Consider the following 13407-nt stretch of genomic DNA (forward strand, 5'->3'; position numbering starts at 1 on the left):
CCTTCTTCCAATTGGTTGCTGTGTCCCCCACATGGCTTGTGGCAAACTGCAAACGGGACTTCTTATGCTTTCTGTTAACAATGCCTTTCTTTTTGCCACTCTTCCATAAAGGCCAACTTTGTACAGTGCATGACTAATAGTTGTCCTATGGACAGAGTTTCCCACCTGAGCTGTAGATCTCTGCAGCTCGTCCAGAGTCACCATGGGCCTCTTGACTGCATTTCTGATAAGCGCTCTCCTTGTTCGGCCTGTGAGTTTAGGTGGATGGCCTTGTCTTGGTAGGTGTACAGATGTGCCATACTCCTTCCATTTCTGAATGATCGCTTGAACAGTGCTCCGTGGGATGTTCAAGGCTTTGGAAATCTTTTTTGTAGCCTAAGCCTGCTTTAAATTTCTCAATAACTTTATCCCTGACCTGTCTGGTGTGTTCTTTGGATTTCATGGTGTTGTTGCTCCCAATATTCTCTTTGTCAACCTCTGAGGCCCTCACAGAGCAGCTGTATTTGTACTGACATTAGATTACACACAGGTGCACTCTATTTAGTCATTAGCACTCATCCGGCAATGTCTATAGGCAACTGACTGCACTCAGATCAAAGGGGGCCGAATAATTATGCACACACCACTTTGCAGTTATTTATTTGTAAAAAATGTTTGGAATCATGTATGATTTTCATTCCACTTCTCATGTGTACACCACTTTGTGTTGGTCTTTCATGTGGAATTCCAATAAAATTGACTCATGTTTGTGGCAGTAATATGACAAAATGTGGAAAACTTCAAGGGGGCCGAATACTTTTGCAACCCACTGTATGTACAGGAGTACAAATAGGCAAATGAGAATTTCAAGTTTGATCTTGAGTTGGGCCTTTCTTGCTCAAAGAAAAATTTTCATGAGAAAGACCCAAAGATATGCCATTAGTCCATATTTTCACTGAAAAAGCGCAGGCAAGGGGTTGGAAGGGTGGCAAATTTCAGCAGGCAGTGTGGATGGAGATCTGCTGGAGTGAATCATTTGCTTCCAGGATGCACTGCAAGGCCCAGGAGCCAATCACAACAGATCCCAGCAGGAGTGAATCATGTGGTCCCAGGATGCACTGCAAAGGCCAGGAACCAATCACAAGAGATTCCAGCATAGGCAGATATACAAATGGGTGGAGTCACTCCACTTTACGTACTGTATGCAGGAGAAAGGGTGACAGAGCCAGGGAAAGCCGTGTATTGTGTCAGGGAGAGATTAGGAGCCCATATTGTGACATTGTGGGCAGAGTGAACAGTAGCAGAGTGATCTGTGTCTTCCGAGGCCCCCCCCCCCCCCCACACCTATTTATTGACAACAGGCATGCTCAGATGTACCAAAATTCGGTTCGGGTACATTCAAATTCGGGTCCGCATGACATTCGAATTGGAATTCACCTTCGACCACGAAATTCGGTTCGGATTCATATTCGGTTTGGGGTTACGCCTCAAAAGTCTGTAAAAATTCATGTTCGCGAATTCGGGTTTTTTTGGGGGGAAATCACATTGAAATAGGTGTACTTAAAAAAACCAAAACTAAAAATGTGACGTGTGGCACTGGCAGCAGGCAATGCATTGTGTGGACCCTGGCGGTGGGACCACTGACAGTAGGAGGATAAATACAGCAGCAGCAGCAGGAGGAGGAGTGACGTGTGGCACTGGCAGCAGGCAATGTATTGTGTTGACCCTGGCGGTGGGACCACTGACAGCAGGAGGATAAATACAGCAGCAGCATTAGGAGGAGTGACATGTGGCACTGGCACTGGCAGCAGGCAATGCATAGTGTGGACCCTGGCGGTGGGACCACTGACAGCAGGAGGATAAATACAGCAGCAGGAGGATAAATACAGCAGCAGCAGGAGGAGGAGTGACGTGTGGCACTGGCAGCAGGCAATGTATTGTGTTGACCCTGGCGGTGGGACCATTGACAGCAGGAGGATAAATACAGCAGCAGTAGGAGGAGTGACGTGTGGCACTGGCAGCAGGCAATGTATTGTGTGGACCCTGGTGGTGGTACCACTGACAGCAGGAGGATAAATACAACAGCAGCAGCAGGAGGAGGAGTGACGTGTGGCACTGGCAGCAGGCAATGCATAGTGTGGACCCTGGCGGTGGGACCACTGACAGCAGGAGGATAAATACAGCAGCAGCAGAAGGAGGAGGAGTGACGTGTGGCACTGGCAGCAGGCAATGCATAGTGTGGACCCTGGGGGTGGGACCACTGACAGCAGCAGGATAAATACAACAGCAGCAGGAGGAGTGAGTGACGTGTGGCACTGGCAGCAGGCAATGTATTGTGTGGACCCTGGTGGTGGGACCACTGACAGCAGGAGGATAAATACAACAGCAGCAACAGCAGGAGGAGGAGGAGTGAAGTGTGGCACTGGCAGCAGGCAATGTATAGTATGGACCCTGGCGGTGGGACCACTGACAGCAGCAGGATAAATACAACAGCAGCAGTAGGAGGAGGAGTGACGTGTGGCACTGGCAGCAGGCAATGTATAGTGTGGACCCTGGCGGTGGGACCACTGACAGCAGCAGGATAAATACAACAGCAGCAGTAGGAGGAGGAGTGACGTGTGGCACAGACAGCATGCAATGCATAGTGTGGACCCTGGCGGTGGGACCACTGACAGCAGCAGGATAAATACAACAGCAGCAGCAGGAGGAGGAGTGACGTGTGGCACTGGCAGCAGGCAATGCATAGTGTGGACCCTGGCGGTGGGACCACTGACAGCAGCAGGATAAATACAACAGCAGCAGCAGGAGGAGTGAGTGACGTGTGGCACTGGCAGCAGGCAATGTATTGTGTGAACCCTGGCGGTGGGACCACTTACAGCAGGAGGATAAATACAACAGCAGCAGCAGGAGGAGGAGGAGGAGTGACGTGTGGCACTGGCAGCAGGCAATGCATAGTTACTCTTTTATTAAAAATACTGCAACATATATACAAAAATTATAAAATACCCAAGTAAATAAATAACAAAACATTAGGCTAACCGCCTTAAGTACCTTAGTTCTTTAGTCCATAATAAGTCCATACCTAGAAAAGAATTGAAAATTCAACACAACTTAAATCATGCCACTCTGGCTTCATTATTTAGTCCATATCAAGTGCAACTGAAAGACTGAAACTATAAATCATGCCACTCTAGCTTACTATATACACTATATACAACAACACTGCACCCTATTTACATATTACAGCAAGAAAGACTAGGCAATCTTACTCCTCCTTATGCTTGCAAACCATTCCTTATTTTTAGGTCATCTAACTAAGTGGAAAGAGAAAGAAAAGCTCACCAAAGAGAAGGTTTGGCCAAGTCATGGAGGCTTGATGCTCCGCCAAAGCAGACACCACTCCCCCCGACTCAACCTTCCCTCCTCAAGACCCCGAATTTTCCCAACCTCACCAATAATGCCATGCACCACCACCTGGACAGGGAGGACTTTCTGATGGATCGCAATTTGACACCGTGCATTCCAAGTGTAATACCGAATCACTAAACTGACTAAAAATAAAGTGTCCAAATTAAATGACCCCCGGTTATTGAATGCTCCATAAGTCCACTCCGCGTAACTAAGCCTCTCAAGGAAAGGAATACCTAAAGCCCTACCCACCTGTTTGTATACTTCTTTCTTAAAGGAACAGTCCACCAGGAAATGGTCCATGGTCTCCTCCACACCACCACACTCCTCATGAGGACAGCCATGATCCCTATCCCCAATGAACTTCAAATTTCCTCTAACAAAGAGTCTGCCATGAAAGAAAAGCCAAGCCAAGTCCCTGAATTTGTTAGGAATCCTAGGAGAACATAGCAAGCGCAAACCCTCCTCCATAATTGGGCTTGGGCAATCTTTCAGGGCCAATGGGTCCTGAAAAACAGTTTCAATCACTCTCTCCTCTAGGGCTTTCCTAGGGATTGAGATAATCTCATCCTTAGTCAGTTCCCATTGCCTCATCACTTTCAGACAAGGTGCAACATAGGCCGGGAGATAATCAGGACCAGCTCTCAGTCTTTTCACCAAACCACCACTTTCCCATTGCCTGAGAAAAGGTTTAAACCAGGACTGGAAGATACCCATCCATCCAGGCAGTTCCTCCGCATACATTTTACCAAGATTGTGCTTAATAAATAACAGAGAAAAGAAAACCACTGGGTTGACCATCCCTAAGCCACCCTTCTGCCTTGATCGATAGGTGACATTCCTCTTAACGTGGTTCATCTTATTTCCCCAGAGCATCTGAAAAAACAAGCTGTAGATCCTTGTGTGAAGAGACACTGGCAAAATACAGACAAAACTGACATACAACATAATTGGAATCAGATAGGTTTTGATTATGTCAATCCTTTCTCTGAAAGTCAATCGCCAACCTTTCCAGCGGACCACCTTAGCCTCAGCACACTTTAGTCTGCTTTCCCAATTTTGGTGACCATAATCACCCGGGCCAAATTCTATACCGAGTACTTTGATCTTTTCCTTTGGTGCTGGAAAAGAGACCGGAAGCAAGAAGCTCTCATTTTCCTTACCCATCCAGAAAATCTCACATTTGTCCTGATTGATCTTGGAACCTGATGCCAACGAGTAACGGGCAATCTCTGCACAAACGCCTTCTGCCTCCTCTTGCCCAGAGACCACCACAGTAACATCATCAGCATAGGCCACAACCTTGAGAGGAGGCACACCAGCAATGCCCGACGGCACCCCACACAAGGCTCCACCCTCAATCCTTCTTATGAAAGGATCAATGGCAAAAGCATATAGCAGGGGACTCAAAGGACACCCCTGGCGCACCCCAGATCTAACCTCAAAGGTCTGTCCAACCCAACCATTGACAAGCGGGAAACTTTCAGCACCTTTGTACAAAACTTTAAGCCAATTGATAAACCTCCCCGGCAGACCATACTTACTAAGGAGCATCCACAGATACTCATGATTGACACGATCAAATGCCTTTGCCTGATCCAACGCCAGTAAGTACTTTCCCCAACCAGCAGCCCTGCATCTCTCCAGAATCTCCAGAACCGTTAATACGGCTGAAAAAGTGCTTCTCCCCTGGACAGAACAATGCTGCTGGCGAGAAAGCACCTCATTTGCCACCTGACTCAGACGCCAGAAAATTATTTTGCCCAGAATCTTTCGGTCAACATTGAGAAGGCTGATAGGACGCCAATTCTCAATCCTTGAAGAATCTTTACCCTTTGACAAAAGAATAACTGCTGATTCTCTCATAGAGGGAGGAAGCTCATCCTCTGCAAGACTGCGATTGTAAACCTCTGCTAATTCAGGTGCCAGAATGTCCTTGAAAACCTTATAGAATTCAGCCGTCAAGCCATCAGGCCCTGGAGTCTTTTTAATAGCAAGCTGCTCTATGGCTTTCGCCACTTCCTCAGCAGAAATTCTTTCTGTCAAAAACGCAAGAGGAACATCTAAATTCACCAGTCCTGGAATATCACACAAGAAAGATTCCATCTCTGTCTCATCAAGAGGTCTGCTACCCAACAGTTCAGCATAAAAGGATCTCACGATTTCCAGAATCCCTGCTCTGGACTGCACCAGAGATCCTGTACTATCCTTGAGACCATACACGACCTTAACTGCTACACTTTGTTTGCAATTCTGATAAGGGTCCGGCGAGTGACTTTTACCGTAATCCCTTTCCAGAAGCAAAGAAGCATGCCGGTCATACTGACTCTTGCGCAACAAATCCTTGATCCTTTTAATTTCACCGGGATCACCATCCCCCGAGACAGCGATTTCAAGTTTCCGCCTCAGACGCTGGTAGGTAACATGTTTATCAAAAGCTCTCTTTTTTGCTATGTTCTTGAAAAGGCCTACTGCTCACCTTTTAACCATCTCCCACCACTCAGACCTACTGCTGCAGCAGTCCAGTAAAGTGACCTGTGCCTGAAAAAAATCCCTGAAAGATTGTCTTACACTTTCCTCTTTCAACAGCAACGAATTTAATCTCCAGATACCCTTTCCTTTTGGAGGGACATCTGCAACATTCAACACCACAGACAGAATACAGTGATCAGAAAACTCCACCACCTGCACCCTTGGGGATGAGGTAGCAGAGCTCTCCTTAACAAAAAACCTATCTATCCTACTCCTACGCTCTCCACAGAAAAAAGTGAACCCTGTGTCATCTGGAGTGTGCTTTATATGCACATCTACCAGACCAGCATCCCTAACCATATTATTCAAAAAATTGCTATAGTAGCCCAGGCGGGTCTTGGTACCTCTCCTGTCCCTTAACCTGACTACGGTATTGAAATCACCAACAAAGACCACCTCCTGGGCTGTAAACAAGAATGGCTTGATCTCTGTGAAGAGGCGCTTCCTCTCCCTCTCAGACTGAGGCCCATATATGTTAATCAGCCTCAAATTCTGCCCCCTCACAGAGACATCCATGACCAAGCATCGCCCCATCTCTACTTCACTTACCCGCCGGAAAGTTACCATGTCGGTCTTAAAAAGGACCGCCACCCCAGTGTAAGGCTCAGCCGCAAGAGACCAGTAAGAGGGACCATGGTGCCAATCCCTCTTAGCCTCATGTATGTCACCTAGCGTTTGCAACCTGGTCTCTTGCAAAAATAAAATGTCGGCATCAAACTGACCGAGAAAAAATATGGCTTCCCTTCGAGCACTCACAGATCTCATACTAGCAACATTAATGGTTGCCAGTTTTAAAGGGGGGGGGGGGGGGAACCTCCATCAGGGCAAATGAGAGATTGCCTAGCCTTCCTTATACTGCACCACCCACCTCCATATCCACACTTTCCCCTTCACCATCATCACTATTTACAATATTTCCATCAAACATTTCAGACTGGTCAGATAACGCATTAAACTTATTTTTTACAATAACAGATTTTTTCTTCCTAATCTCTTCTAGCTTTTCACTAACTTTCTTTTCCGTCACCATTTTCCTTCTCTCCTTCCTTCTTTCTTTCTTTTGCTGACTTTACTTCTATAAACCTTTCTGACTCCTCCTCCACTTCTTTTTCCTCCACCTCCTCACTCTGTTTATTCCTTGTGAGAATATGCGGAGGAGCCGCCGCCATGAGCCAGCGGCAGGCGGCTCCTTCCGCACACAGTCACTCGCACGGAGAGGCAGCCGCCTCCTCGCATCATGAGGCGGCTGCCTCCGTGCAACAGGTTGCGGAGCGTGGCGAAACCGCCGCGCTGGACGTGGCGGTTAGCACGCATGTCCCCGCTGCGGAGACACCGCAGAGCGGGGCTGTGGTGGCTGGGACACGTAGTCCCTCAAGGTTCAGAGTGACGCGCGCGCGCGCGCACACTCAGACAAGATTTATTACACCCAGGAGGGAGTCAGCTGACCAGGCAGGTCAGCTGACTCTAGCTCTACTCCCCATTGGTCCAGCAATTAGGGAGGTGCTGGGGGACATCTGTGGTATATATACTGCTGGCTGTTCACTCATCTCTTGTCTGGCGTTGCGATCACATACGTGGGAGCACCCAGATCCGTAGTCAGATCCGTTAGTGTTCCGGGACCAGCTGGAGCTGTAATCCTACACTAAGCTAGATTCTGTTTGATAGCTTAAAGTACTAGTTTGATTGTGATTATCTGTTATGACCTTTGCCTGCCTCGACTATCCTTCTGAACTCTGACCTTGTACCTCGTTATATCTGATACTCTGTTGCCGAACCCCGGCTCGTTCCTTGACTCTGCTTCTGCCTCCTGATTTTGTACCCCGATATATCTGATACCCCGTTGCTGAACCCTGCCTGTACCTTGACTCCGCCTTTGCCTCCTGATCTTGTACCTTATCTGTCCGTGTGTGTACGACCTGGCTTGTCCGACCTCGAGAACCGACCTTATTGTTAGAGGCGGTTCCTCGCTCTGTTAGTAATCCTTCCTCCTGAAGGTTACTTCCAGTCTGTCCTTCCTACTGTCAATCTGACTCCTCCCATCTTGGAGAGCTCAGATCTGCGGAAGGAATCTGTGCAGTCCTCCTTGCTGCACTGAGGCTTGTCCTCTGTATTACTGTTGCACCAATCACAACACTCTACTCAGGTGAACAGAGGTTAGCTAGTATATTGGATTATCGGTGATACTGCAGATCACATATAATCTGGTATACGTCTGTATTTCCTGTGATACTGCAGATCACCGGTAATCAGACCTCTCTGTGCTTCACCGATCGTTACATTCCTCCCTTTACCTTTATTTGCAACTTCCGTCTTTGTTCCTCTCGGGAGCTTAGTATTAACATTTTTTCCTTTCCCACCCTCCTCCATCTTTTTACCTTCAGGGGGTTTTTCAGAAGGGTTTTTATTCTCCTCTTGAACAACATCCTCTTTATAGACAGAAAATAATTTTTTTTCCCTCCCCAGGAACAGCAATTTTAAAAATTGCTTCAGCACCCAATTCCACCTCCGGTATTTTTTTAATTACCGGGACCAAGGAAGGGGGAGGGGAAGGTGGAGGCATCGATTTTAACACAGACAGGAAAGGCGGCACAATAGTCTTGGGCTCCAAGGCAGCAGGCCTCGAGTGTAACGGTCCACCACCAGAGGCCTCCTCTTCACAATTTTCCTCTAAGATTTTCTCCATCTCCTTAACAACTTCTTCATCCACATTAGCCCATGCTTCAGGGCACTGCAAATACGGATAACCCAATTTAAGACAAATACTGCAACGGATGTCCTTGCAGTCCTTTGCTAAGTGCCCCAAAGCATGGCAACGTGAACATTTCACCTCCTTACAAGAAATGCTATAGAGGCTGCGAGAGCCACACTTATAGCATACACGAGGCTGCCCCTGGTAGTAGACCGCCACCCTGTCTTTTCCGATAAAGACAGAAGTAGGGATATGTTTGACCACATTCCCCACTCTGTCCAACCTCACCATCAGCTCCCATCCTCCCCCCCAGATCCCAAACTCGTCCATTACCTTCTTTGGCTCATTCAACGGTTTTCCATAATTCCTCAGCCAAACCATGAGGTCATGTACAGGAATGGACTCGTTCGGGACCACGATCGTCACCCTTTTGTCCAGCGAGCGACCAGACACAGACTAGGGAACTAACCCAGACCACTCCTCACTTGCCTTCCAGGTTTTTCATACTTCTCCCAGAATGTGTCTAAGCCAGTCGGGGACAAAAAGCTGACATCGAAAAAAGAGGGGGGGCTCTCAGGGGCCAAAATGGCATAAAAGTCCACCGCCTTGAAGCCCATTTTCAGCAGCAGCTGAATAAAAGTCTTCCGTGTGTAAGTCACACTATCACCCTTTCTGTAACTCACCCTCACCACATTTCTTCTGTTACTAGCTGATTGACCAGCCACATCATGCACAGACTGTTTTACACTTTCATTGCTCACTGCTTTCTTTAACACATTAGCATATGGCACATTTTTCACACCAACAGCAGGCATTGCAATTTGTTTGTTGACAGGCTTTTCCCCAGAGACATTTAGTACCCTCCCATCCCCCTGCACACTTTCTTCACTCACCACACTCACTCTCTCCAAACCATCCTCTCTTCTCCTTTTTGCAGCAGTGCCTGTTACCTTATCCTCCCTGTGTGTCTGTAGAGCAGTGCTAGATGACGCTGCCCTATCAATACCTCCATCTTCTCCCTTCTGGTCAATCCTGCCAGCATGACCTTCTGGGGCAGCATCAGATAATGCCGCTCCACCAGAAGCACTTCCTGAAACATCAGCCATGCACTGTGGCTGGCCAGCAGACCTGGAAGTGACCTGTGGGGTCACGCTGACATCACTTCCAGTTTAAGAGCACCCATCCGCCGCCTGTTTTGCTGCTGCTGGGGGTTTGTGGGAGCTCTGCCCACCTGCAGGCACCTCTGCAGAGGCTCCCCCAGCCCCAGGAATGCCAAAAAAATGTTTTTTTCCACCTTCTCCGTCGCACCCGTTAGGCCATGCCCCCTCGCCGTTAGGCCACGCCCCCACGCCAACTCCAGGCCCCAGCGCCATCTTGGGTGAGGGCAAAGCTTGCCCATAGACATTACTTGACAAACTTGGAGTATTACAGACAAGGGAAGGACTGACAAGGTAGGGATTTGAAACATTTGGGAAATTTACACTGGGAAAAAGGTTTGGGGATACATTAGGAAAGGAGGAAGGGGATTGGGATAAAGACAAACTCTGCTGCTGAAAAAACGGGTTATTCATACTGTTTGCAAAGCTTTGATAATGCATATTGGGATACATCCCATATTGCTGTAACTGTCCAGGGAAATGTTGCACATTTTGTCCATACTGTGGAGGTAAAACATTGTTAAAGCCCTGTTGCATAAAATTTGAATTAGCAGTCTCCTGCACAACCTGCGACTGCATACTGCTGCTTCCAGCCATCACAGGTAATCCAGTTTCCTCCAAAACACCTGCATTCTGCACAGCATTTGTCTTCTCTCCACCACTTGTGCCCTGCACACTTTCATCCACTTTCCCAGTCTCTATTGCCACAAACCGCCTTTGGTTTTTCAAACCTTCAGCAAACACACCACCACTTGCAATTAACTCCTCCAGTCGTGCGGCAGACAGTCGGTGACAATTACAATCGGTCACACACGGTCACACGCAATCAATCGATCAATAGGCTCGGGCAGGTGACAGACAGTCACAAGTCACTCACAACGGATGCTGGTGGTGGCCTGTACTACAGATGATAATAAAATCACACAGTAACAGTGAAAAAAAAAAAAAGTGAACGGGTACTAGTAGACTAGTAGTATAGTAGTAGACACTAGTAGTAGTACGCATGCACGCAGGTAACTAAGAAACACCTAGCGTACTACACTATAAGTAAGTCGTGCGGCAGACAGTCGGTGACAATTACAATCGGTCACACACGGTCAGACGCAATCAATCAATCAATAGGCTCGGGCAGGCAACAGACAGTCACAGGTCACTCACAATGGATGCTAGTGGTGGCCTGTCACAGTCAGTAACTAACTAACACAGTACTGAAACTAATAAAGTAACAGACTACACCAGTAATAATTAACTAAACTAGTACTACTAAGTACACAACTAACTAGAATGCCTAACCTACCTAAGCTAGTAGTAGGCTAAGGCTACCTAGGCAAGCAGGCCTAGCCTGCACACAGACTAACACTAGCCTAGCACAGTATACACTATACACTAGCTGACTAAAAACAATCAAAATACTAGCTAACTATATAAGACAACAATAAATGTGTTTAGGAGGTGTTTAGGAAGCAAAACGCTAGGTTTAGCAGTAAAAAGCACTTGCTCAGACACAGCACAGCACTGGAGAATCTCTCAGTACCAGCAGCAGTCACACAAGTGAGTGGCTCCGCAAGATGGCCGCCGCCTTATATAGAGGAGGGGAGGACCAGGCTCCCCTCCTCTGATTGGTTGCTAGGGTTGCCAGGTCCTCGGCAGGAGGACTTCTGATTGGCCCAATAACGTCATCCCCGAATCCCGAAGCCGAAACCGAACCCACAGCTCCATCCGTCCGAATTTGAGTGTGCACATTCGGCAGGCTTCGTATTCAGGTTCGGCTCGGATTGCAGCATTCGGGTTCGCATTCGGCATACCCAAAAAAACCACCCGAATTTTCGGAGAAACTTCGCATTCGGGGTCCTGCTGAGCACCCCTGATTGGCAATGTAGTGGAATAGATCATGCAGGGCCAGTTCTCTCATGAAGCAGGGTGAAACATTTGCAGGCGAAGAGATTACAGGGGCAGCATGTTTGTCCTGTGTGTTTACACTTACAGCATGCACTCAGAGTAGGAAGAGAAGCAAGAGGAGAGTGAGAGGAAAAGGTCATCATTGGAGAAAAGCAGCTTTTTTCTGCTATGTGAGGAGTCTGACAGTGAATGACAAGAAGGTGGCAGGAGAGCAGCAGTGTTTAATTTGACTTGCACTGCAGAAGGGAGGAGGTGGCACTGCTGTCCTGAATGAGGAGAAATGGAGTGGCTGAGGGTGAGCAGTTTGTTTGTCACAGACTCACAGCCGGCCAGTGGGCAATTATGCTGCAGCATGCCATGTGAGAACATTAAATGAAGCAGAGTAAATTGTCAGGTGCTGTGCAATTATTCCAAAATGGGGAGGGGGGGACGGCATCCTCACTAGTTTGCCTCAGGCAGCAAAAAGTCTAGAACCGGCCCTGGGATTGTGCAGTGATCGTGCACTTGCGCTTTGCTCCCCACTGTGTCCATGCTACCTGCTGAGCCCCTGCCCTCCACTGAGCCCACGCCCCCTGTTGTGCCCATGACCCCCCCCCCCCCCCCGGCAACATGGTGAGTGGAGTGCAGCTATAGTAGGACTTACCCGTGTCCCCCAGGTATGGTGGCTATGGTGGAATGGGAAGCAGAGAGCAGAAATGTCATGTGCAGTGGTGGGAATTACACTGCAGTGAAAAATGGGCATGCTGCTGAATGAAGAGGTGTGCAAAAGCAAAAAAAAGGGCATGGCCATGACATGATGTAGGTGGAGCAACCACTATGTAGCCATATGTAGGATTGGTGTCCAGATGTGCACCCAGTATAGGAAGCCTGGTATAGGTGCCCCAGTATAGGTAGTAAGGTGCCCCCAGTATTGGTGGTAAGGTGCCCCCAATATAGGTGGTAAACTGTTCCCAGTATAGGTGGGAAAAGGTCCTAAGTAGAAGTGGTAAGGTGCCCCCAGTAGAGATGGTAAGAAGCCCCAAGTATAGGTGGTAAGGTGCCCCCAGTATAGGTTGTAATGTGCCCCGGGTAGAGTTTGAAATGTGCCCTCAGTAGAGGTAGTAATGTGCCCCCAGGCAGTGTGTGAGTGGGTAGGTAGGGTTCCCCCCCCCCTTCCCGACACTCATGCTTTTACAGACCTGTGTGGTGATACACCTGCAGATCAGCAGACTTAGTGGGCAGAGTGGCAAACAGTAAGCAACCGTGCGAGTCACTTCAAATGCAGGCAGTGATGAGTGACGGCACTTCTGTATATGAAGTCTGGGGGTACTCACTTTGCACTATTCTACCCGCTGGGTCCCACGCTGATCTGCAGGTCTTTCCCCACTCGCTGCACTGATCTTCAGGTCTGAACGGGGAGAAGGGAGGGCAGATGCCAGAGAGCAAGCGGAACACAGGAGGGCAGTCCAACCCGTGTAGCTAGCGGCAGCCCTGTGTATGATGCCTTCTAGTGGTCAGTCTTCCTATTGCTGTGTTCTGCTCACCATGTTGAAAGGAGGGGGCACGGGCTCAGCCGGGAGTACAACACATGCAAGATCACTACACAATCTGCTCCAAATAGCCGGGGGGCACTCGGGGCACAGGTCACTCTGCAACTATACACTCTGCTCACAAAGTGGGAGGGGACTGCTTAAAGGATACCAAAGCTCAAATCTTTTTGAGAAACGGGGACAGCAGGCATATATTGTTACCTGTGCTGATGCC

The 13407-nt window shown here is 48.3% G+C and overlaps 1 protein-coding gene across 1 annotated transcript in view; it reads left to right on the forward strand.

The window, feature by feature from the left end:
• Positions 1–13407, forward strand: part of GIPC3 (GIPC PDZ domain containing family member 3) — a 1046927-nt gene that overhangs the window by 390609 nt on the left and 642911 nt on the right. The gene's annotated exons all lie outside the window — the stretch shown is intronic.

Source organism: Hyperolius riggenbachi, chromosome 1 (assembly GCF_040937935.1).
Source record: "Hyperolius riggenbachi isolate aHypRig1 chromosome 1, aHypRig1.pri, whole genome shotgun sequence".
NCBI classification, from domain to species: domain Eukaryota; kingdom Metazoa; phylum Chordata; class Amphibia; order Anura; family Hyperoliidae; genus Hyperolius; species Hyperolius riggenbachi.